The sequence below is a fragment of the Hesperophylax consimilis genome, chromosome 23 (assembly GCF_061612785.1).
Source record: "Hesperophylax consimilis isolate HC1 chromosome 23, BYU_Hcon_1.0, whole genome shotgun sequence".
NCBI classification, from domain to species: domain Eukaryota; kingdom Metazoa; phylum Arthropoda; class Insecta; order Trichoptera; family Limnephilidae; genus Hesperophylax; species Hesperophylax consimilis.
In genome coordinates this window covers 10,823,376-10,849,266 of record NC_142858.1, presented here as the reverse complement: position 1 = coordinate 10,849,266, position 25,891 = coordinate 10,823,376, and the positions used below count along the sequence as shown (strand labels likewise).

At 32.1% G+C, this 25,891-nt stretch overlaps 1 protein-coding gene across 2 annotated transcripts in view; it reads left to right on the top strand.

Moving 5' to 3' along the window:
- LOC149412320 (neural proliferation differentiation and control protein 1) overlaps positions 1 to 25,891 on the top strand; it is a 97,325-nt gene that overhangs the window by 37,581 nt on the left and 33,853 nt on the right. The gene's annotated exons all lie outside the window — the stretch shown is intronic.

The following is a 25,891-nucleotide window of genomic DNA, read 5'->3' as shown; positions in this document are numbered from 1 at the left end:
TTTTATTTACGGTTGGAAACATTTATGCATTTAAATTAAAATTAAAATAAAATTCTAAAATTCAGAGGCTATACAGACTAGGTAATAAATATAGTTCAATCGATGTTTACCGCCACCACATAATGATAAAACTAAAAAAACAATATATTACAATATTTGTAACTGATCCACAAAATGTATTTTTTATTACATGCACACAATTATACATGTATATAATTTTTTGATAAAACTCCAAATCGGACGTAATATTTAATATAAGTTTATCATTATATAAGAAATATTTGAATGATGTTTTTATGTAGTTTATATTATTATTTATACTTCTTATTACAAATTACGTATTACAAATCTGTTCCATTAATTTATACTATTTTCATGCCATCTGCTCTTTTAAAACTTGCTTATTTATTTTTACCCTTTTCTTGTAATATGTAGGTACATCTAAATGGAAAATTTTATCTACCACGTAATATGTTTAGTTTGTTGTTGTTGTTTTAAAAATAAAATAAAACCTTCTGTTGGCACTGTATTATGCATTAAAATATGAATCAAGTAAAAGCCCATCAAGGCATTTAAATAAATATATAATTAAAAGGCAAAATAAAATGATTTACCGCAAAAAACGGATTTTTATCTCTCGTGAAAAGTGGCCAAATATGATTTACGCGGTGATGGATTGCCGTCGACGATATTGTTGTATTCTAAATTTGTAAATGTTCACTAAGAAAGATGGTTTGATTTTGGTAACCTGTTTTTATAATAAAAAATAGTGTATCCACCTGTGGCTTCTACAGCTTAATGATTTAGAGCCGTAGTCCGGTTAGCGGAAAGTCCGGCGAGCAAATCCCTCATAACGTCACACAATCAGGTGAGGAAAAAGCCTCCTGGGCTTTAAACACCACGGCTACGGGAGCTTATGCGAGGTGTCACGTAAATAAATTTAAAAAAAATCGCCCTGGAGGTAACCATTTTTCCCGTGTGATTTTAACTGGCAGATATTTTAGTGAGATTTATAAATTTTACAATTTTCAAGAAAATAATGTTTGCATGTCTGAAAAATTGAGATAATTACGTAATACATATTCTTTTTAAACATGATAATTTACTAAACACATTTTCATAACATGTAAATTTAAAAAAATTATATATTTCAAAGCCGTAATTATGCGTACCAAAGGCATGAATATTCAACTTTTTGTTTATTAAGCTTTCAGACAATTATATATTTTCTGTCGATGTTATGTTTTTTAAAAGTTTCTGGCCCACTTTAAAACAGGTCACCTTCAACATAGTTGAACTATAATACGCATGTAATAATAAGTAAGTACTCAAATGTATAAATATTTAATATTTGAATTTTCTATGTATTTTATCCTTGTCTTTAATTTAGACGTTTTATGGTGGACATTAATGTGTTCTGTATTTGGAAAAATAAAATTTTCACCTAAAGTGGTGTTCCAAACGTTAGAAAAAATACATTTCAACCAAGGAATTAAAAGTGAGCAAGTCTGTCAATTTTTACTTGAACTGCCTTAGGGTCTTCTATACATAGTTGAAAAGTTATCAACCACTTATCGGATATCATGTATATACCTATATAAGCGGGTTGCCGGAAAGAAATGAAATAACAACTATTGAAATACTCTTTAATTTTATTTACAAGTTGAATAACGTAATTATTATCATTCGATCCAATTAATATAACATGAGGTAAGCGGTATTAACCTGTGGTCAGCCGCAATTGATTGCAGTTAATCTTTGGCAGCCCGAACCAGTGGGCAACCGAACACCCGTTGGAACTACTAAGCTTAAAATTAAATCGACTTACATTCGGTACATCGGTCAAATGGTTCAAAAGTCAGCGTTTTGTACCAATCCGTACTGAATCGTATCGTCATTATTCAAAATTTGAGTCAAAATTTAAAATGACTTTAATAGCAAAATGCAATTTAATAGCTTGATTGATGACGCTTCTTTTCATACTTTTTTTTACATACACAATATGGAATAGTGCCTGCTAGTACAGCCGTTTCATGCAGATTATCAATCCCACTTCAATGGAAAAACAACCTCTTCGCCGGCAGTGGCGGCTCGTGACTTTTGGGTGTACTAGAGTGCCAATATTACAAAAAATGGCATTATTGCTGTTGTTGTAGTTGAAAACCTATTTTTTTTTTGAAAATTCGATTTTTTTAGGAATATTTTAAGAAAATTTGTGCGGCTCATTGCCAAACTGAAATTTCTTGAAAATCTTCATACAAAAATTATTGAAAAAAAATCGATTTCAGCTGCGACAACACAAATAATGCCTTTTTTGTTATACTAGCACTCTAGTACGCCCAAAAGTCACTAGCCACCAACGCTCTTCGGTAGGTACCCAACTTCACGGAAATTAAATTACTTATAATATTTTTAAATGAATATAACCCCCAACCCAAATTGTACTTTCTGTACTTGATCAAAAAGTAGGAATATTTTCAACTTAATATGTTTAATGTCCTCCACGCTAGATGTTCACCTATGTTGTGATAAATACATAAAAAATATTCAAAAATATAATAAAAACATTCACTCAAATAAATATTCTCTTCTCCAGAGAAAGTATATAATATGTCCTACACGTTAGTAGTTCACATGTGTTGTGGATGATTAATCTTTAAATCATTTATTTTTTAATTGTCCCTCTCTAAAAAAAATCCCCTTCATTCAACATTCCATCTGTATGAACTCGATTCCAATTTAAGATATAAGTAGTAATGAAATTTTCTCCTGTATTAACTTGACTATTTGGCAGTTCATCCGTCTGTAAAATTTATTTACTATGTTACGGTTCCGGTTCAAGATGGTGGCATGTTAGATACTACCATTTTTGCCCACCAGGTTTCGAATGTTTGTGTTTCCTACCACGACGTGTCAAATATGAATCATCAAAATTAAGGGCCTGAAGAAGGTTTGAAAAAAGAATTGCCTTTGTGATGATGACATTTCTCTGGACAAAATGTATAATTTATTATCAGGACTTTAAAAAAATGTTATGTAAAAATTTCCATTTCTCCTATATTGAAAAATAGCTACACGAAAGAGAACAAATTATTATTTAAATGAGACATCTTACCTAATCCAACCTAACCAAATCTAATTTAACTTAACGAACCTAACCCAACCTAATCTAACGGAACTTTACCTTATCGAACACGTCCGTATACGTGTGTTTTTTTTATACAATTACTAAAGAGAAAAAAATGTCGAAAATAATGAGAACATATTTTGTAAGAGGATTTATCAAAGATAACATAAATTAATTTTCGCAAGATATTGTTTAAATAAGCGCCTTATATTTTCCCAGACTTATCATCTTACCGTGTAATATGACTCCCAAACTCTGACGTTTAAAGCTGTTTCATGTGGGTACCTACTCAAATAAACACTACAAAATTCGGTATCTAACGTCCTTGGTTTTATTCATTTATTTATGTACACCATAACCACAAGAGCGATGTGTACCATGATATTTAATTAACATCATTCCACAAAATATTAACTTATGAACATTACATACTGGTTTAAAGCCAATCATCATCCCATATTTTTAGGTTCTATAAATTTGAAAAAGTATAGCAAGCGATCGCTCAAGACGTTATTGCAAACTTGGTATAATATGCCAAAAATAATGTAAGACTTCTCATAAAGTAAATGTTAATTACACGAGTGTTATATCCAGCTTACGAAGCCTTTGGGCTGAGGAACGAAAGAAAAGGGCTTTTTTCGATGAATTAACAAATAAGAACTTGGATATTCAATAGAAACTTTGCCGATTGTTAAATAACAAAAGATTTCAGGATACTGAAAAATTATCAGGTAAACCGATATTCGAGAACTTATCTTACTTAAATAATTGTGAACCCCCTAATCTGGTATATATAAAATATGTGTCTTGCTAAGTTATTACACATTCATTTATTTTTTTGAAGGCAAACATTCCCGGGTTGCAAATAACCTGATAAATTAAAAAATCTACCATATAAAATGGAAAATGTTGTTTTTGTGTTGATGGAATAGAACCTAGACGCGATGCCAACTGAGCCGCTGAAAAAACATATTATACTCACAACTCTTGACAATTCTTGCTACATTCATTCAATACGTACCTGGGTACTTTTCTGTTGACTCGACGCTGTATGAACTCTTGACACCAGTCGACTCTGTTTCACTAGATTATTTTACATTTTCATGGGTTGGCCCTGACATTTTCTCCCATTCTCGCGTCGCATCCAAGCGTCGAAGGTACATTTCCTTACATTGTTAATAATGTTTACATCAGCTTGATTATGTCGGATCTCGTCATAAAATGAATATTTTAAATTCAATATAGATTTTACCAAGAGGGAAATAATTTTTCGTACAAGAATGCCGAGTGAGATTCTGTGATTTTGGCTCTTCATGCAGCTCGGAACCGTTAAGAGTGTGGGAGTCTTTTCCATGTCCACCATGACAATTGGAGTGAGTGTCATGAAACACTATAAATATACAATAAATACATAATCATAAATTCGTACAGTTCAATTTTCGTCTGATCATTCGTAAACTAAATATCAAATTGTCGCTGTTTGGTTTTGAGGTGAGAATAATATGCTTAGTTCCTACCGGGATATCATTTATCCGGTTCGTACCCATCCCTAACCATAACTATTTTTGATGGTTTAGAAAGGTAATAAAATACCTAATATAATTTCTAAATAATTTTACAAAAAAAAAAATAAAAATTTGATAATATCAATGTATATAAATAATTCTTCAATATGTTTAAATATTTGATAATTCAAAACACATAAAATTCTGTTTTTCTTCCTTCATGTAATTCGGATCCGCTTTAATAAATACTTTCCTACAACCCCTACCTTAACCCGCCTCACAATGCTACCCAACCGTGTGGTGACTAGCTCCCCTGCCTTTACATTGTAAGATCACTGTACAGACAGGATCCCGAAAAAAGGCCAATCAATTTTTTGGGAGTATGACCGCTGCACTTTCTGCTGCAATTTCTAGTTCAATATCAAATATCAGCTCGTGAAAGAGAGATTGAAACATGAACAATGCTGTTAGGTTTTATTCTTAGCGCATCGATTCCTTTTAGCGCCTTTATTTTCTTATTGCTAGCTAGTATAGATTAAGTAAACTTATATTACTGATACTATATTATACAATTATCATTTTAAAGCCTTCATTCGAAGTTCAACACATAGTCTTTCTTTCTCAGCATGTTTAGCTCTACGGATAACTGAGAATTCCATGTTAGAGTCCGTTCATGTATTGCGAATATATTAATTAAAATAATTAATATTGTGAATACGTTAATGTACTGAAGAGTGATCATTTATTGAAAGAAAACTAATGCTGCCATTTTACATAAAACCTTTCAACTCCGAGGCCACAGACAGTTAAAGCAGATTGGTCAACTATGTTCAAGATTGATATTTGAAATGAAATCAAAAATGCTAATTGGTTGTCTAGAGATGTGGAATATTCCTATTTAATAAACTAAAATTTATTCACACATATTTGACATAAAATAATTAGGTCTCAATTGCCGAATGGTTAGAGGCGTTGTCCCGGTAAGACAGATCCTCGGGTCGTTTCCCAATTGAGACTGTTACCCTTTTTTTCTGTGACTTGTTTTGTTTCATAATTTTTAGATTTCAGATTTATTAGTATTATCTTCTTCTTCAATGAAATATTACATACATTTTTCATCGATAAAAATGTTGATTTTTAGGTTTTTTTGAATTTATAATTATTTTAAGTTGAGAACTATTCCGGGAATCATTTAAATTCCCTCGTTGAAAGTAACCTCTTCTTAATTCGTACTTCAATCAAAAATTATAAAAATAGTTACTTTTTCGTGGCTTTTAAAATCAAATTGACAAAGCATACATACATAAGTAATGAAAATTCGAAGAAAAAACAATTAATTACTGAAGTATTTTTTAAATCCTTCAGCAATCTCTCTAATGGCCACCATTCAAAATTGAAACAAAATTGTTAATTTGAAAGGCAGAAGATTGACCAGATTATCGCTGAATGATTGAGATTTTTTTGATAAAATTCTTAAATTCAAAAATTGTTAGCATTTCTATGGTGAGTATTGTGGCAGTGAATAGGTACGTGAGTATCTTAACATCTAGTGTGGCATTTCGGTACCTTCGGTTTTTTTAATATTTTAAATTTGATTGCGCACTTCTGAAGGTTTATTTTTTTTAATCTGTTTTTATTATCATTTCGCAATCAATATATTATAAAAATATTTGTACAATGTGCGTGCCGCTCAACTCAAAAACGAGTCCCGGTACGATGAAGATATTTATATGGTGTGGTAGCTCTCTATCCCCCATCCATTAAGAAGGTTCCCGTTTTTACCTGAAAGGCGTGTTTTTAAGATATAAGGGCTTTATATTTCACCCTCTAGAAATATCTAGAACAGTCCTGTACATTCTAGTGCATTCCACAATATCCCAGAACATCACGGAACATTCTGGAATGTTCTTTAATAGTCTGTAACGTTCGGAAACATCCAGGAACATCCCAGATCATAAAGAACTAAAAAAGTAGTACAAGCCGTTTCCTGATAAACTTTTAGTAAATTCTTAATCGTGACAATATATTGGTATCTCTAATCTCTACATAGTATAAAACAATGTCACTATAGTTAGAGTCAAAGTCACAAAGTCACTAGTTTTACTTAGTTCTTCTAAACTAGGCAACGGGGTTATAGGGTTTTAACCAACATTTAGAGAATCTCTTCCGGAAGGTTTATATATATAATATATGGATATTATATTTGTTGAATATAGAGAAAAGTCGAACAACGCCGGCTACACGTCAGCTAGTTATTTTATAAACGAAGTTAAACATGTATTTGTTTCAAAAACACCTACAATATTTTTGTAGATGTGAAGTGTATAGGGGATAATTAACATTAGTTCAAATTAATATGAGTTTTTGCAACAATGGAACCACAGTTGACTGCAGAACAATGACTGATACAATTCAACTGTTGTTGAAAAACAGAGTTTTCGCAGCCCGATTTCTCGAGGTATTGTTGACGACATTTCAATGGAAATACGTTGAATGGCGGTGTGTTACATACATGTTATTTTCCGCGACATAATTAATTTGCTCGCAAACAAAATGTTTTACGCAATTAAGTAATTTGGTAGCTACTTTGTACCCTGGTTATATGTTATACAATTCTATTAAGAGCGCTTTTTTCGTACATATGTTAATGTTGGATTTGGAGCAAAAAAAAACTCATCCAAACTGAATTTTTTCTTTTATCGGGTATAGAAAAAACATCTAGTACGCTTCAGAAGCGTTTCTTTATTATTTACATTATAAAATATAATTCTTCAACTTTGTCTATTATCGATAATGGTATTTTTTCTACTCTACTGCATAGCGTCATTACAGACAACGGTCATAACAGTCATAACAGTAGTAACACGAAAATTACTGTCATAAGAGTCATAATATTCATAACACAACAATTATAGTATAATTATAGCGAAATTATTTATTCGAGACATCATTTGATTATTCGATTATGTACATCACTAGTTCGAAACGTTGCGGTTTCGGACGGTTGCCTCCCGCCCAAACCCTTTACATCGAGGACGCTCTTGTTACCCTGCTCTGCCTCCATTCTGATTATTATCATTTTCGCCACATATGTCACTCTATCGAAGCGAGAATCAAGTTAGCCTAGAAGCTGGGCGTACTATACAGGGCCCGCAAATAGTTTAACATTACACAATTACTGTTCTGTACAAATTCCAAGTGCGCCCACTGTTAAATTTGGCTGCCAATGGTTTGGAGCCCCAAAATACTTGAAAAAAAACCCTTGACTCTTCATAAACCGGCGGTCCGTGTGATAGATTTTCTTATCAAACGAATTGAAATCTTTAGAGTACATGCCTTCATTGTTCTACTGGTATTTCAATAAAAGATTTTCACGTCGACAACCTTTCAACGTAGGAAAAAAATGATATTTTAGATCGGCTTGTAAAGGCCCAGGAATCCATAAGTATTTATTATTATTCATAAATAATCGAGAGATGTTTTTCAGAACCTCATAAAACACGTAGGTACACAAAAATCTTTAAAATATTTAATAAAAACGTTACAATAATTAACACCAGAAAAGATCTCGTGGTCCCGAGGAGCTTACTGCAAAGTATTAAAACACAATACATATTTATTTAGAACAAAAGATATATATTAAAATTCCCCCCGAAATAAACGTTAAAACCTGCCAAACGTCATTCACCCATCATATAATAAACAAACGGATAATTGATTTCGGTAGAGGCGTAGAGGGGAGTATTTAAAATTATTTAATAATGTTAATTTAACCTAAATAATGTTAGTATAATTTAATTTTTATACACACATAAAAAATGTGTTAATATGACTTAATTTTTATAGGCACACACATTTAAAGGAATTTGGAAAAAAACAATAATAACAGAATAATTTATAGACAAAGCACAACTAGAGCATTTTGTTTCTTAGAAAAGGCAATCTGCATAGATTAGAACTAATTTTCACATTCACATCGCGGTAGATTTCGAAGGATATACAAATAATAATCATTTTTTATATTTTATTTAACGCAATACAATATTATCCGTTTTAATGACTGACTAAACTAAATACTAAACACACATACCGATGCATTTGTAAGTACTACTATCAACATTATTTTTTGTAAATAGTAATTTTAATATACTCATAATATACCTACCTGCCTTGAAATTACATCTTATTAAATAATATGTTACTTATCAAATATCATGACCCAGAATGGATGTCACCGCAAGCCACTGATATGTTTAAAGTATCTACATACATTTGCTATTGTATGTTTGAAACTGCAAAATAATTCATATTCACGCACTTTTCGTATGAATGCCGACATTAATTTTAGTGAAATTTTACCTCAATTCTATTTCACATAAATTTTGCATGCAGTTTTGGTATCAACACATTTCGCTGTTAATAAATTGATTTACCTTAAAAGCTTCTCATAAATATGCACGGCACACCGTCAGTTTGAAATTCTAGTATTATTGTTGTGAAAATTTTATCATTTTAGTGCGAAAATTAATAATCCATACATTTTTATCAGTATCTACCCTCAGTGGCACAATGGCACTGTAGTGTTAGGTACTAAAAAAGCTACGTTAAGACGAGACAATATATAATAAGTAAAGCAGCCATGCACAAAAATATGCGATGCGCGGCTATGGTTTATTAGACAGACCTGCGGTTTAATTTTCCGTATCAAATATCTAAATTAAAGTGGGAATCTTAAAGACATAAGTGATAATGTCGTGTAAAAACAATACTTAACGCGCCGCTCGGCGTAATGTACTGACCTACCGTCGACTTAGGCCCTAACAGGCCTAGAAAATCTATTTTTCCGTAGCGTTTATTTTAATTTCTTCTGCTGAACGTATTACTAAAATAGCAAATATTTCTAGAGGGATCCCTTGGGAACTTACTAATTCATCTTCTAGAAAAATAAAATCTGTTAAATAGTAAGTTTTATAAAATTTTCAAGCCGTTTTACTTAAAATATTTGAATGGTAAGGTTTATTTTTATTAGTCTTAAATATAAATAACTTACATCCCTGGGGATCCCTATAGAACCATTTGAGATTTTCGGAATACGAAATAATTGAAATGCGAGCGTCGAGCAAACCCTCGTTATTAGAGTCTTATGTAGCCTTAAACATAATTTATTGATTGCCACGAGTGGCTCTTTTTACCTACTTACTATTCACGCACTTTTTCTGACAACGCCAACCCCATTTTCAGTGATTGGAAAGGAGTTTGGATAGGAAAGTGATGAAGTACCTGGCTATTGAGATCTAGTCAAAAGCCATTTCAGATTCAGATTCTGAATGTCTGTCTTTCACCGGGGCGATACTTAGAACATCTTTCACCGTGGAACGTGTCGCAAATATAATATGTAGGTACCTATTATTTTGACCTGTTAATTGAGAAATAAGACAAAATAATAAAATTACATTTATTTGCACAAGCTGGGACCTCTGCGTTGAACTCACGACTTCTGCATTCGTAATCGAGTATTTTAATTTTTAGACCACATAGACCATTAAAATAAATGTAGTAGATATACTAACATATTGTATTTTAAAGCGGCGACATTACGCTTCTATATTAAAATTATTAGCTGTGTAACGGACGTACTGCTCCGTGATCGGGCGCGGTCGCCCCATATTAAAATCTTTTATTTGCCTTAACTTTGCATGTCCTTAAATTAAATAAACTGGAGTAAATGTATGTAAAATTAAACTATAAACCCTAAATTATGTAAAAATGAAAATGTCAATATATGAAAAGATAAATTGTGTAACCCTCTGTTTGTAAGAATGTAATGTTAAAACAATAAATGAAACGTCGGAGCTTGGCTAGGAGACACGGGCAGAGAAGTATACCGAGAGAGCTGGTGGATTAATAGCATTTAATTCGGGCGCGGTTATGAGAATCGTGCTTATACGAGAGGGAACGTTCGGCCGCGACCCGAAGCAAAGGGCCGTGCGCCGTCATAGCGTGCGAGGTGGTTTGCCGCCCGAACGTTCCACAAGCGATTCTGAGGACCGTGCCTGAACAAGAGAGACCGTGGTCACGTTCGACCACAGGGCCCGAAATTACCGGCCGAGAGGCGGTAGCTAGCCCGGCGGCGGGCCGCGGGCGCGTCACAAAACACGGGCCTCGATTCCAGGAATCAAAGAGAAAGCAAGCCCGTGTGAGCGTCGCTCGGCCAGCGAAGGCCGCCGGGGTCCTATAAAACGGGCAACAGTCCCTTGAAAAGTTAGATATCCAGCAACCACCACCAGCTCTACACTTCTCTCTGCTCAGCCTTCTACCTCGCTCCGACTTCTGACTCTACTCGCCTTCTCTTCTTCTTCTGACCCTCGCCTCACCCCGGACCTCTCTCTCTACAACAAGACCCGGACTCTACGACAAGGACCAGAATCAGCATCGGACCAGCTACAACGGCTTCAGAGACGGCCCCGTTCTACCCCTCCACGCCACTGAAGGAAGACATCTCACGCCTCCACGGATTGGGATCACCGCCCTGTTTACAGTCTTGTGTGTCACACATTACGTCTGACACAAGCTGGTTTATACTTTTCTTTGGATATACTATTTTATAAACGCAGGGAATCCTTATCGAATCCATAACAAGTGAACAGATGATCCCGCGCTCAAAATTTTTTTCTCTATGTATATCTTAATTATCAAATCGAAGCCGACAATTCCTCTGAAATCATAACATTTCTAACTAGGTACTAAAATATATACCTACTTAATTATAAACAATGTATTGTTTGTAACATTATTTATTTAAAATAAGGAATTACACACGTTATCCAAGGAAAAATCGAATAAGAAAGTTCAAATAAGCACGACAATATCACATCTGAAAATAGAATCTTTACCGATTTATTAAAACGGCCACCATCTTGAACCGGAAAAGGAATGTACAGAAAAAATACCGATAGACGAAATGCAATATGTAATGTTTTTCAAATATTTTATTTTTTATTATTTTAAATTTTTGGAAAATATCGAACATGATGTAAGTATAAAAAATGAAATAAGTATAAATTTATGTTTGTGCTGTCTCCAGTTTAAAAATTTTTTTTATTTAGTTTCTAGTTGTCTTCATAATGTTTTCAAATGGATTATCTCTCTGTTTTCTCAGCCATATTTTTACTTTTGTTATAAATATAATAATTTCTGTTATTTTTTTGTTCGATTGCAGAGTATACTTGTATAGTTTCGTAGCATGAAATTTAATATTTCTCTGGCCGAATGATGTATTCGATTGGAAGTAACCAGTATATTTTAGCTAATTGTCCCGGTTTAGTATTTTTTTTTTTAGTGGAGTGTTCATATATATGTTTTTTTTATAAAAATAAAACAGTTAAAACGAAACATCACTAATCTCAGTCACTTAATTTGATTTTTTTACGTATTTTTACAGTTAAATAACGGACGTGAAAGCTTTTAGCTACACTCCATTTTTAATGTTATTGGTATTCGAATAACATTTCAAACTCCACTCTGTTTTTCACCACTGCAAAGCCTTTCAAAGCACCGAGTATATTTTGTAAGTTTTATTTATTTCTGAGTAAGGTTCAAACCTACCATGTTTATGAAAGAACTATTTAAACTGATTTCTTCAAAACTATAAAACCAATCTCGAGTATTTGTTCACATCGTTCCACCCTTTTTCTTTTATTTTTCACGTTTATAAAAAGCACCGCCCGCACCCGTGCAGCGACGAAAAAGTATCAGTTTATGTTCTTTAACCAATATATGGATAGTAACATAGAATGCAGTTTTAAATATTGTTTGTAGACTTGTAGTACATTTTTGTACATTTTTTGTACATTTTTGTACTCAAGCGCCCTTGAGATGATTTTTCACGAAAACAGCGCTGTATAAATTAGCCAAATATTATAAATATTATTGAATGTGTATTTAATGTTTTGTTACATGACAGAAAAAAAGTCGAACTGAAAATATATGCATTTTCCTAGAAGTTCTAGACGAAGTTGTTAGAGTTCACCGTTCGAGATTTTGCTTTTTCAGTCAAATAAATAATCTGCTTTCTATATACACACTGTAACGGTATGTAACCATGTGGACAAAATTTTAATCTGCTACCTCTTGTTCCATACAATTTGCACAAAAATACTAAGCACCTGTGGAGGTCGGTAACTTTTTGTAGAAGGGATGCTGGACATCAAAAATTTTTAATTTTTTTTTTTTTTATAGTGAATACCTCACAAGAGTCCCAACTGCTCCCGTCTGGAGCCAGTGAGACTATGGCATCCCCAATTGGGGGATGTTGTGAGGCTGAAGGTAAGTGGGGAAGGGAAAGAGGAAGGTGATGAAGTACCTGGCTATTCAGATCTAGTCACTAAACACGGCTAAAGCCATTTGGAGCAACGTTTCAATTCTGAATGGTGGTCTTACACCAGGGCGATACTGGTAGTATCTTTCACTCTGGAACGTGCCGCAAATATATACTATATATTATTTTAATTAATTAATTAATTAATCAAATAAAATTTATATGGAATGGCAGTCCAATGCGTTACCACTGGACTATGCCGGCCGTCGTTTGTACTTGTACATACTACGTACTTGATATCAAATATGCACATCTAGACGCTAGCCCACGAACAAGATTCAATTAGGTACCGTCTAAAATTATCTCCATAACTCAATATTTCCAGTATCCAGAATATGTTTTGTTTTCCGCAAATGGCTGAGACACAAAACTTTTTCTCATCAATAATAATAATAATAACTAGCAGTTAAAAACACGCTCCGCGGGTTTTTTGCTACCAGGCCCTGCGGGCGGAACTTGGTTGGGCTTCGACCAGTTTAGGTGATACTAACAACAGTTACATTTAATAGATAGATATTAGGTCGTTCACAGAGAGAGGGTGAGTATATATTGTTAAAACACGGAACAGGAAGGAGTTATGAATAATAACATGCTCAATTTAGGCATAATAAGAATGACAGTTGTTTGAATAAATGAAATGTTATGTATAATAAAAACACATAAATTTGAATTATGATGAGCCACAAAGTGAATGCTTTTTACAATTACGAAATGTTATGTATTTGTGATGGATTATTTCAAATGAAACACTATTATTGACTACATGTCTACAACTGATATTAACTGTTATGGTACCTAATATAATTTGCTCATAGGAGACTTGCAGTGCTTAAATATGTGTTAAACCGTCAATGTCTATAAGTTGAATCAATATCGTATAGTTTGTCACAACAATCAAAGATAGTTATAAAAAAGTTGACTGAAATAATAGATTTCCCAGATTAATTGGTCAGTACTATTTTTAAAATCTGATATTAATGACGCTGTATTTAAATTTAATGAATGCGTCTCACGCGCTATAGATTTGTTTGTTCCTAAGGGATGTTACTATCAACCCAAGTTTCCAAATTGGTTTAGCTCAAAACTCAAACAGTTAATAATTGAAAAAAAGAAAACTCATAAGCTATTTAAAGACACTGGCAACTTAAACTTGTATCGAAAATTTTCTCATTTAAGGGAACTGTCCAAAATCGAATCAGCCAAATGCTATAAATCTTATGTAGAAGTTACTGAGTCAAAATTACTGCAAAACCCTAAACAATTTTGGCAATTTGTTGCGCAAAAGCGTACTGATAATGATCTTCCTTCTAGTATGCACTATAATGAAACTCATGCTACTAACGGTCTTGACATCGCCAACCTTTTTGCTAAACACTTCTCCTCTGTATATTCTGGTGCCTCATGCAACATCCCTCCACTCAACTATGACTACAACATTGACTTGAATGATTGCCAAATCTCACTTGTAGAGGTTCTTTAAGTAAACTTTCTAACAAAAAAAGTACCGGACCTGATGGCATTCCAGAAATCTTGCTAAAAGAATGTAAATATTCATTATCTAACCCAATTTGTATGTTGTACAACTTATCACTCTCATCTGGAACATTTGCTGATTCATGGAAAATTTCATATATTCGACCCATGTTTAAGTCCGGGAACAAGTCAAACATTGAAAATTACAGACCAATATCAATTATATCTTGTATTCCAAAAATATTTGAGTCGATAATTACAAAGAAAATCACTCCTATATTCAAAAATGTTCTGATTGATGAACAGCATGGATTTAGATCGGCGAAATCTACAACAACTAATTTATTGTCCTTTACAAATACCATTGTTAAAGCCTTGGAAGACAACACTCAGGTTGACGTACTCTATACTGATTTCTCCAAAGCCTTTGATAAAGTAAATCACTCGATTCTCATGGCCAAACTTTATGCTATAGGCATTAGAAACCCGTTGTTATCATTCTTTCGCTCTTACTTGAGCGATAGAAAACAAAGGGTTAAAATAAACAACTTTGAATCCTTTAACATTGACGTAACGTCCGGCGTTCCCCAAGGAGCTCATTTGGCCCCGCTTCTCTTCAACCTTTTTATTAACGATATCACCAAAGTTTTTTCTCATACACGCTTCTGGCTTTTTGCGGATGATAATAAGATTCTTCAGATAATTAAATCCTACCTTGACTGCTTACATTTTCAACGTGATATTGACTCGTTTAATAATTGGTGCAAAATAAACTGCATGGAACTTAATGTTGATAAATGTAAAATTTTGTCCTTTTATAGAACCAAAAAACCTATTCAGTTTGATTATAAATTAAACAATGTTTGTTTATCTACTGTAACATCTATCAAGGATCTTGGGGTCACTCTAGACTGCAAACTTTCTTTCCGTGAGCACATTAACAACATTGTTAACAAATCACTTAAACTACTTGGCTTCGTTCATAGAATAACCTCTGACTTTAAACATATAAGTACCCTTAAAACTCTTTACTGCTCGTTAGTTCGCCCTCACCTTGAATACGCTAGTGTTATTTGGTCTCCTTTCTATGCTGTCCACATCTGTCACATAGAATCCGTACAACATCGCTTCCTACGAGGAATCGCTTGGAGGTTGGGTCTTGAAAGAGGAGAGTACTCATATGATTAAGTTGAACAAACTTTAAACATTTCTTCTTTGGAGAAACGTAGAAGGGACACTGATCTGATTTGCATATTCAAGATTATCAATGGTATTACAGACTCACCTGCTTTGTTGCAACTTATCCAATTCAACATCCCTTCCCGTAGACTCCGAAATAATGAATTGCTGTTCGTCAATCAACATTCTACCAATTATGGATACCATTCTCCTTTGTCCAGAATGTCGAGACTTGTCAACTCACTGTCAAGTCAAAGCATTGAATTTTGTGGTATATGCCTAAATGACTTTCGACAGTCAATACGCAATGTCTAATTTCTAATGCCCTTTGAACCATCTTCATGCTTTGACTTATTATTATCTCCCATTCTTACTTTTATATTATTATTGTCATTGTTATTGTCTTCGCTCCTCATTTATATATGCTCTCCTTTCACTGTCATCTCTGTTTATAAAACTTATTCGTGTAATTAATATGTTGTTAATGGACTATTTGTCCGTAAATAAATAAATAAATAAAATAAATAAATTATTACATATTGATTAATTGTACCCGTGTTTATGGATAAAAGGAGGGTAATTGTGCGATGAGATTAGCAGTCGGTTTAATTAAAAGGTGTTTATTTTACTCCAACTGGTGGTAATTCTTTACCTAAAACTGTTACTGTAACTAATAAAGTTTAAAGTTAGATTATATATACACCTTCATCAGGAGAGTAAAAATCTATATATAAAGGTAGATTATTACAACATAGCGCCCCTGAGGTGATATCTCACAAAAGCGGCGCTATGCAAATTTTCCAATAAATAAATAAATATAATGTTTACATTTTATTGTGTATACACCGAAGTCAAAAATTAAATATAGATTGCAATTGGAAAGAAGAAGTGGAAGGAGGGGGGAGGGGTAAGAGTAGGCTGGGTTTATAAGAATTAGGAATTACAATATCGTTAGACGGGAAAGACCAGTTAAGTGAAAAAATATTTAAAAGAGAGTTATAAAAAAATTCTTGTAAATTATATCTGCTTTTATACTAACATGTTTCCTAATTTCTAAAATTTCAAAATTATATATTGTGAAGTATTTTAAGACCTGAAAAAAACAAATAGCACATAACCATAAAACAGTATATTCATAAGACAAATAGCATTTAACAACGGTTATTCTAATAAATTGATAGTTGAAATACCAAATAAAAAAATTAAACATATTCTCTTCAGACGGTATTTCTAAAGATAAAAATAAACAATGGCGTAGAATTCTGTTTGTGGATAACGATACTTCTAAAATTATATATAAAACATTCCTGGTACTATTCAACCGGCGTTTTACACTAATAATAAAATGAAGAAATATATTCTTAATAATAAAGATGGCGAAAATCAAACAAAAAAAAATCAGGAGTTTAAAAACTCAATTGGGATGATTGTAATTTCTTTTACAAAGGTAGAACCAATAGAAACTTTGAAGTCAGAACTAAACAATATCTCAGGGCTCTAAATGGAAATAGTGAATCTGAGTTTGCAAATCATCTTTTGAATAATGATAACACTTTCGATAAAAATTCAGGTCTTAAAATACTTCACTCATGATATAAAGCATTACAAATAAATAACTTTGAAATTTTAGAAATTAGAAAACATGTCAATATAAAATCAGATATAATTAATAAGCAAAAAAAATATAAATAATAATGAAAAATGCCATTACAAAGTGATAAGCTTCCAGAAGAAATCTTCGTATTAAACGCTTGTTAATGGTCAAGTAGTCAAGTATTGTGAGCTGCATATTTTAATATTCGCGCCAGTCATTTGGTTCGTTTTTATACCGCCAGAGGTGCGCTCTGTCGACCATCTATAGCCGTGCGTATCGGCCATATTGAAGGAACGCGTGATTTCTTATAAACGTCAAACATAATCACGTAACTGTGGATAATTTTCATTGTAATGTTAATTAATCCAATGGATTATGAACTTTCTAAAACATATTTTCTTTGATATTATCCAAAAATTATGTGAGCAGAAACGATGCTTTTGAAGAAATCTCGTATTATTATGAGGCTATCCTATTTCAGTATGAAATCGGGTCTTAGCTTTCAAGTAAGCGGAATTTATCCGAAACATACTAATTGAATTCGACCAATCAGAGGGCCCAGACCGTCCAGATGCTAGGATAATAATATTATAGATAACATGGCATTTATATAGCGCAGTTTAGTGTCATTTCACTTCAAGTACGCTTAACTATAACAAACTTAAAAATGGTAATTCAGTATTAGTGTTTCTTAAAATTATTCCTATAGTGTACCTTAACCAATACAGATCTATGTGTATTTAGACTGGCGCGCGCTGTTTGTATCGTGTCGTTAGTTGTGCGTACTACACAGACACGGGACGATAACATGCACGATGTCTTATATTTAGAACGTGAGGGGCATCAGAACAAAGCTAAAGGAGTTCAGAGTAAATGCTACATCTTTCTCAAACGATGTCATCATACTCACTCAAACATGGCTAACATCATCAATCTTCTCAGCGGAGCTAGGACTACATAGTCACCATGTCCACCGAGCAGACCGGAGTCAGAATACCAGCTCCAATACAAGAGGAGGAGGTGTCCTGATAGCGGTCCGCAAAAATATTACTTCGAAAGTACTCAAAATCAAAAATACTGATGTGGAACAATTGTTCGTATTGTTAAGTGGTGATTTCATGAAAACTATTATTGGAACTGTTTATACTCCTCCTAATGCCAACTTAGTAATCTATAAAAAAACACTGTGAAGATGTTGAGTTAGTAAAAACCAAATCATCAAATAATTATTTGCGGTGATTATAATTTACCTAATTGCAATTTCAACGTTTTAGACAGTTATTTTAATTCAATACCAGCAACCGCCTGCGAACGAGTAATTCTAGATATGTCTTTACTTTTTAATTTAACCCAATATGTACGTAATATTAATAATCGTGTTCTTGATCTAGTTTTGTCAAATGAGAGCAACGTAATTATAAATGAATCATTAGAGTCTATTCTTCCGATAGACAACCACCATCCCCCACTAGCAATACTTATCCCTTGTACTAAAGAAGGCAATCAAAATAATTCAACTCCTACGTATAACTTTTAAAATGCGAACTATCGGGACATAAATAATCGTCTCCACAAGGAAGATTGGTCATTTCTTAAAGAAGGCGATATTAATCAAAATATTGAATCATTTTATTATTTGCTGGATAAAATTATTTCAGATATCATCCCACTCATTCATTTTAAAGAATCTAAATATCCGAGATGGTTCAATAAAGAACTTGTTCAATTAACTGCCCTTAAAAAAGTTTTACATAAGAAATATAAAGAAGACAGGTCTTTATCAAATTATATTGAATTTAAAAACGTTAGAAAAGATTGTAAAATCTTATCATAAATGTGCTACAATTCTTTTATTAATAATGTTGAAACTTCAATAAATCATAATGTAAAGAATTTTTGGAACTATGCAAAATCAATGAAAAATAACAACTTTGGTATACCAGCCAACTTGGAATATGCAGGTAAAAAGGCCAAAGACACTCAAAGTATTGCTGACCTTTTTGCTGATTTTTTTTAAAAGCGTTTATGAATGTGAGACACCAGTTTCTGCTAGTACAGTATAAAATTTTACTACTGATCATAATCTTAATTTATCTTTTATCCACATAGAATATAATGATATATTGACTGAACTAAAATTACTAGATCAAAACAAAAATTGTGGACCAGATAAAATACCTATTGTATTTTTGAATAATTGTGCTACCAATCTGGCGTATCCTTTATATTTGCTGTTTAATCAGTCTTTACGAATAGGATGTTTTCCTACTAAATGGAAATTCAGCTTCCTTACGCCTATTTTTAAAAAAGGCGATAAACACGAGGTGATTAATTACAGACCGGTGGGCCTTTTATCAACAATTCCTAAAGTTTTTGAAAAAAATTTCTTAAAAAAGTTATTTTCCGATTAAATCACGTCATTTCACCTAAAAAACATGGTTTCTCTACTGGAAAATCTACACTTACTAACTTGTTAACCTATCAAAACTATATATCTTATTCCATGTCTAGTAAATGTCAAGTTGACTCTATTTATACCGATTTTAGCAAGGCGTTTGATAAAGTCAATCATGAGTTATTGGTAAATAAACTCCATAAATTCGGTATAGGAGATTCACTATATAAGTGGTTATATAGTGAACCTCCTATACCGAAGTTACTTTTTTTTTATTTTTTTATTTTTTTTTATTTATTATAAATTTTTAAAGATTCAAGTTTTATGCAGTCCCACAAAGCTGTCACACATGACGGCTTGTCTGTAGGTTCTACAAATAATATATATAAACATTTTTAATTTGACTAAAAGATTACTGGCTGTTAAAATTGACGGTACATTTTCGTCCAAATTCACTGCTACGAGTGGTGTTCCCCAGGGGTCACACTTAGGTCCAATCCTGTTTTTATTATTTGTCAATGATGTATTGTATATTTTCAATGATGTTCATGTGTTAATGTTTGCAGACGACCTGAAATTATTCAAAGCAATCAGAAACATTAACGATTGCCATATATTATCAAATAACTTGTCAAGATTAATTATATGGTTTCGTGATAACCGCTTGCAACTTAACATAAGCAAATGCCAAATTATGAGGTTTCATCGAATAAAGAATCCAATATTTTTTGATTATTCCATTAACAATATGTCGTTAGTATCTGTCTCGGAAATTAATGACTTAGGCATTTGGTTTGACACGAAACTTAACTTTATCAAGCATATTGAAATAATAACCAATAAAGCTTTTAAAATGTTGTGATTTATTTTAAGGGTATCTAGTGATTTCAAAAATGTAAATACTGTAAAAACATTATATATGTCACTAGTAAGGAGTCATGTAGAATACAATTCCACGGTTTGGTCCCAAATTATGAGGTTCATTCAAATGCGATTGAAAGAATCCAAAATAAATTTTTAAGATATGTAAATTTTAAAATGGGCATCCCTAGAGAAAACCTAAATTACGATAACGTACTTTGTTCATTAAATTTAATAAAATTGATTAAAAGATCGTAGAATTATTTCCGATTTAACCTGTTTGTATAAAATTATTAATTCAATGTTTGATACCCCTGATTTATTATATGTAATCTCTTTTCATACTCCAAGCAGGTCGGTTACAAGACAGTACCTACCATATTATTGTAGCAATTCTATTTCAACGTCCCAATATCACACTCCTATGCGACGGATTCAACAGCTAGGAAACAAATACTACGATGTTGTTGATATATTTAGTACATCAATTTCAATATATAAGCATACCCTATTGAAGTTTTTTTCATCAGTAGTGGAATATTTTAATAAAGGTATTTAATTTGATTTGACTAACACATAATAATTTTGTAAACTGAAAATAAAAAAATATTTTGGATTTTTTATGTTTTGTGCCCACATGCTGTGTAGATCAAGTTCAGTGATATTTTGACTTTATAGTTATTTTTCTGCAATTGTTTTAAATAGTCGCCTGCACTATTTTCATGTATAAAATCGTAAATATTTTATATATATGTATATGTATGTAAAAACCGTAATGGGCGTGAAATAAATAAATCAATTAATAATATTTGTATTATTTATTATATCACATTAAGGTCGCTGAAGAAATATTAAAATATTTAAATTGCAGTATTGCTGTTTACGGCTAGAATTCCAAATCTTTTTACTCTAAAATGCAAGGGATGCGGAACATCCACGGCTTTTATGGACGAACCGCGCCTGAAAATTTTTTCTAGGAATAATATTTATCCGAACACCAGTTGTCAGTTACAGGTCTTGCTCGAATGGTGAAGCGAGAGGAAATTTTTAACATGAAAAACACAAAACATTAACGCATTTTATGTAATAACGTTCTCTGTAATCGTGAAATGTTTACATTAATATTGGAAATATTTTAAAAGAAACATTATATTATTTTGGTTTGAAATACAAATTTAAGAAATTAATTTATTATCCAAATAAATTTATACCGCGTGGTAGATAATCACAACTAACTTCTCATAATATTTGTTATCTGTCTAACACAACTGACCTTAATTTACTTATCCAACATAAAAATCCTAACCTTATGTAAATTAACTTTTGTATCTGAAAATTAAGATTTTTCGGCGTTTTTTTAATTATTTTATTTAATAAAACTTTCAAACTATTTACCTACTATGGGTGCGTACGATTTGGTAAGCGCAGATATTTACATTAATTCTTGATTAAAGAGAATTTAGATACGTAATTAGGCTACAATATTTATCTTCGCTAGGAATTGATTGAGTGCTGTAAGTTATTCAGAAGGATTAGGCATAGCACAATAAAATTATGGAGTTAGTAAATACAAATAATTTTCGCGAAAAATCATCTCATGGCGCTGTACAAATATATTCTTAAATAATTAGTAGTAAAACTACTGACTTAAAACTAGTGACTTACATTTAAGACTTATATCTAGTGACTTACGACTGAAGCATATAAATACTGTCTTACGACTAAGGCCAATAACTGATATCTAAATGACAGATATATTTACATATGTAGAAACTAACAACTAACATTTACAATCTAATTTAACTAGCGGCAGAAGAAGAAGGAAGTTCTATAATATTAGGGTGTTTTTATAATTAATTTTAATTATGAGTAGAAAAGTATACCTATTGTGAAATAATATTCGGAACTTAGCTTACAATCGGTTTTTTTATTATTTAAACGCAAACAGAGATTTTCTTCATTACAGGTAGATATTTTTGAGAAATTGTGATGAGCACAATTGAATTACAACAGAGTTAACAAAATACAGGAAAAAATAAAAATTTAAGTAATATGCTCGTATTAATAAAAATGTATAAAATTTTTGTTAACACTATTTCATTTACTAGGTAGAAATAGTTCGAGGCTTTTGATATCATAAAGGTCACGCTTTACGCAGTACGTTTAATTAGGATTCTAATTAGGGAATATATACAAACAATAATACCATTTGTAACGATTCTATGTTTTAATTGTTCTTGATATACCTAAATACTAAATACTTACTCAATTGTTATCATTAATTATTTGCCATGGTCTAACATTTCCATTGAGTTTATTTTATTTATAAAATTCTAAAAAATACAGACTCTTCATGAGAATGTCAAAAGTTTAACATTTTTTTATAAATTTCATTTAAAAAAAATTGTGGGTACCTGTTATTTAACGTGTTTATATTATGCTGCGTATACATTTCAGAGCTGAAACGCAAGCCGAGCCTCGGAATTATGGGAAAGGAATGGAGGAATCGCAAGCGGCGTTTCGCGCCATTTGCTGTTGTTTTGTTAGACTACATTTAGAAGAAAAAAATGCTGCTTGAATAGCTAAAGACTAAGTACGACACGAAAGAACCTGAAAATAAATGCGAAAATCTAGAACCCATCTAGATATCTGGAAAAAAACCTCGGCTCTACAGCACGGACAGTACGTTTGACATATTCCCCAACCATCCTACTTATCTTATAATTAAGTAAAGAATTTCATATTAACAGGATTATTAAGATTACTTTGCAGCCATTTAGGGGATGGAAATACAACATATTTGAAAATGCTCCAGTTTACTGTTTTAAAAAATATGTGTTAATCACCATAAATATACAAATTAATTAAAATGCTGTAAATAAATTTAAAAATAAATCATTTTCGTTGACCATTTATATTTTCTGAATTTGTTATTTCTCATGGTTAAAATTGTAATGTATCTAAAAAGCTGTATCATGTGTAAAAAAAGATTTCTGGATGTTTTAAAAATATAAAACAATAAATAAATAAATCACTAAATTGACGCCGTGTTTTTTCCTTGCGTGCTTTGCAAACGGATATTGTATTTCTCACCCACACGACACAAGCTTTCCTCAACTGAGAGAGCACCATATAATGTATGAAGTCGACATTTTTCAGTGTGATGGGTTTAGTTACCTATCATAATATGCATGAACTATACATAATACGCATGAACTGTTCCATTCTTGTTCGTGTTTTGTAGCGATCATTAACATCAGAAGAGAGTGACGATTCATCAAGCAATTGGTATATTCGGTACGTTGTTCATACATATGGTCTGGTACCTACGTTTAGTAACTTACTGAAAAGAAAATAGTGAAAATAAGCACATATAGAATAATTCTGTATGTAATAAAGGTAATAAATCCAATTCCTTTATTTTTCGTTACTAACGGGGGCTATTCCAAGGTTATTCCTCATTATGGATTGCACAAACATTAAATAGACAGTAGTTCTGTGAACAGTAGACCTCGCGTCCAAAAATTATGTTTCTAATTTTCTCTTATTTAATAAAGCAAAAGCAAAATTTGCCCTGAAATCATAAAATTCGTAAGTAGGTAAATACAAATTTTAATATTTTATGTACCATATTTTTTATTTCTTTTTTCAGGAACCGTCCTGAAAAACGTTTGAAAAAAATTAGGTACCAAAATATTGAAAAAATGCGAATAAGGAAGTCTAATAAATAAACGCTACGATTTCATATTTGAAAAAGAATCTTTACTGAATTATTAAAACGACCGCTATCTTAAAACGGAAACGGAACGTACAAACGAATTTACAGACAGGCGAAATGCAAAACGGTCTAGTTAAAACAGAAGTTCGCTACGCTCAGTCATTATTAAATTTTGAAAATATACCCATTCCAAAAAACAATAAGCAGAAAGATAGTAATCTACCGCATAAAACATTTAGTAAGGTGATTAAGTGTAATTGCACTTTGGGAGTCATAAAAGTCCACTCACTAGTTGGAAATAGCTAATCGATAATCAATAGCCCATTGATGCACTCGATAAAAATGTCCCATAACAAAATACAATTTGTATTCTTCGCGCCTTTATGGATATTTGAGATATTTTCTATCACGCTGTTGGTTTGTTTAGTTTTTATTAATATGGGTCGATTTGCGTAATCTTTTATCGAATGACGTATTATGGTTGCAATGTTTCTCCTTTGTCAACTTTTAGAGATAGAGATGTTGATATAATTAGGAAATATTATCAAAGACCATAGGAATATACTTGCTTAGTTTCACTAACTTCTTTTCAGTAATTAACTAAACGTAGATGCTAGATGTAGGAACAACGTTCCGAATATACCAATTGCTTGATGAATCGTCACTCTCTTCTGACGTCAATTGTCGTCACAGAACTCGAAACAAGAACGGAAGATTATATAGTTCTCTGACATTCGAGAAAAGCTTGTGTCATCTAGGTAAGAATTACAATACCCATTTGCGAAACACGCATGGGATTGGTGTCGAGAATAATTCGTGCTGGTCAATTTAGTGGTTTGTTTATTTATTGTTTTATTTTTTTACAATACCCGTTTACAAAAGACGCAAGGGATGGGTGCCAAGAATAAGGCGTGCTAGTCAATTTAGTTACTATTATATCGAAATGTTTGAAATGTATATTGTATTGTAACATCCAGAAGTCTTTTACACACGATACAGCTTTTTCAAGAGATTACAATTTTAAGCAGGAGAAAAGAAAATAAAACGCGTAATAAATACAGAAATCAGAAAATATATATGCCCAACAATAATGTTTTATTTTGGTTATTTATTTACAGCATATTAATTCAAATGTTTATTGCGAATAATACATTTTAAATTTCAATGTTTTCGCCGTCATTTTTTTAAACAGTGTAATAGAATATTCAAATACTAATTCATTATTAAATAATAAATCTTTCGTCTAGGTATGTATTTTACACTGGCATCCCCATAATGGCTGCAAAGTAATCTTTGTCAAGATGTTACTATGAAATTCTTTACTTTATTATTACAAGTTAATATTAGGTACGTATGTACGACACAATGTGACCAAAAAAACCGTATATTAGTGAAAGTTTGGAGTAGAAGTAGCCTGCAGTCCCACCGCAGCCGAGTCATTTCTGTTTCCGGCCTTCCATGATAAAGGAAAGAGGGAATAGGTATTATACAAAAGAACGGCGAATACTCATACCCACTTGAGGCATTCTGTAATCGTAGTTTACGTACTAGGATAAGATGCTCTGATCTACCAATATAAATAATTTTACTGTTGAATTGAACAACCATTAATAAGTTAAAATAATAATAATGATTGGATTATTTGTATAGCGCCCTTTTCAT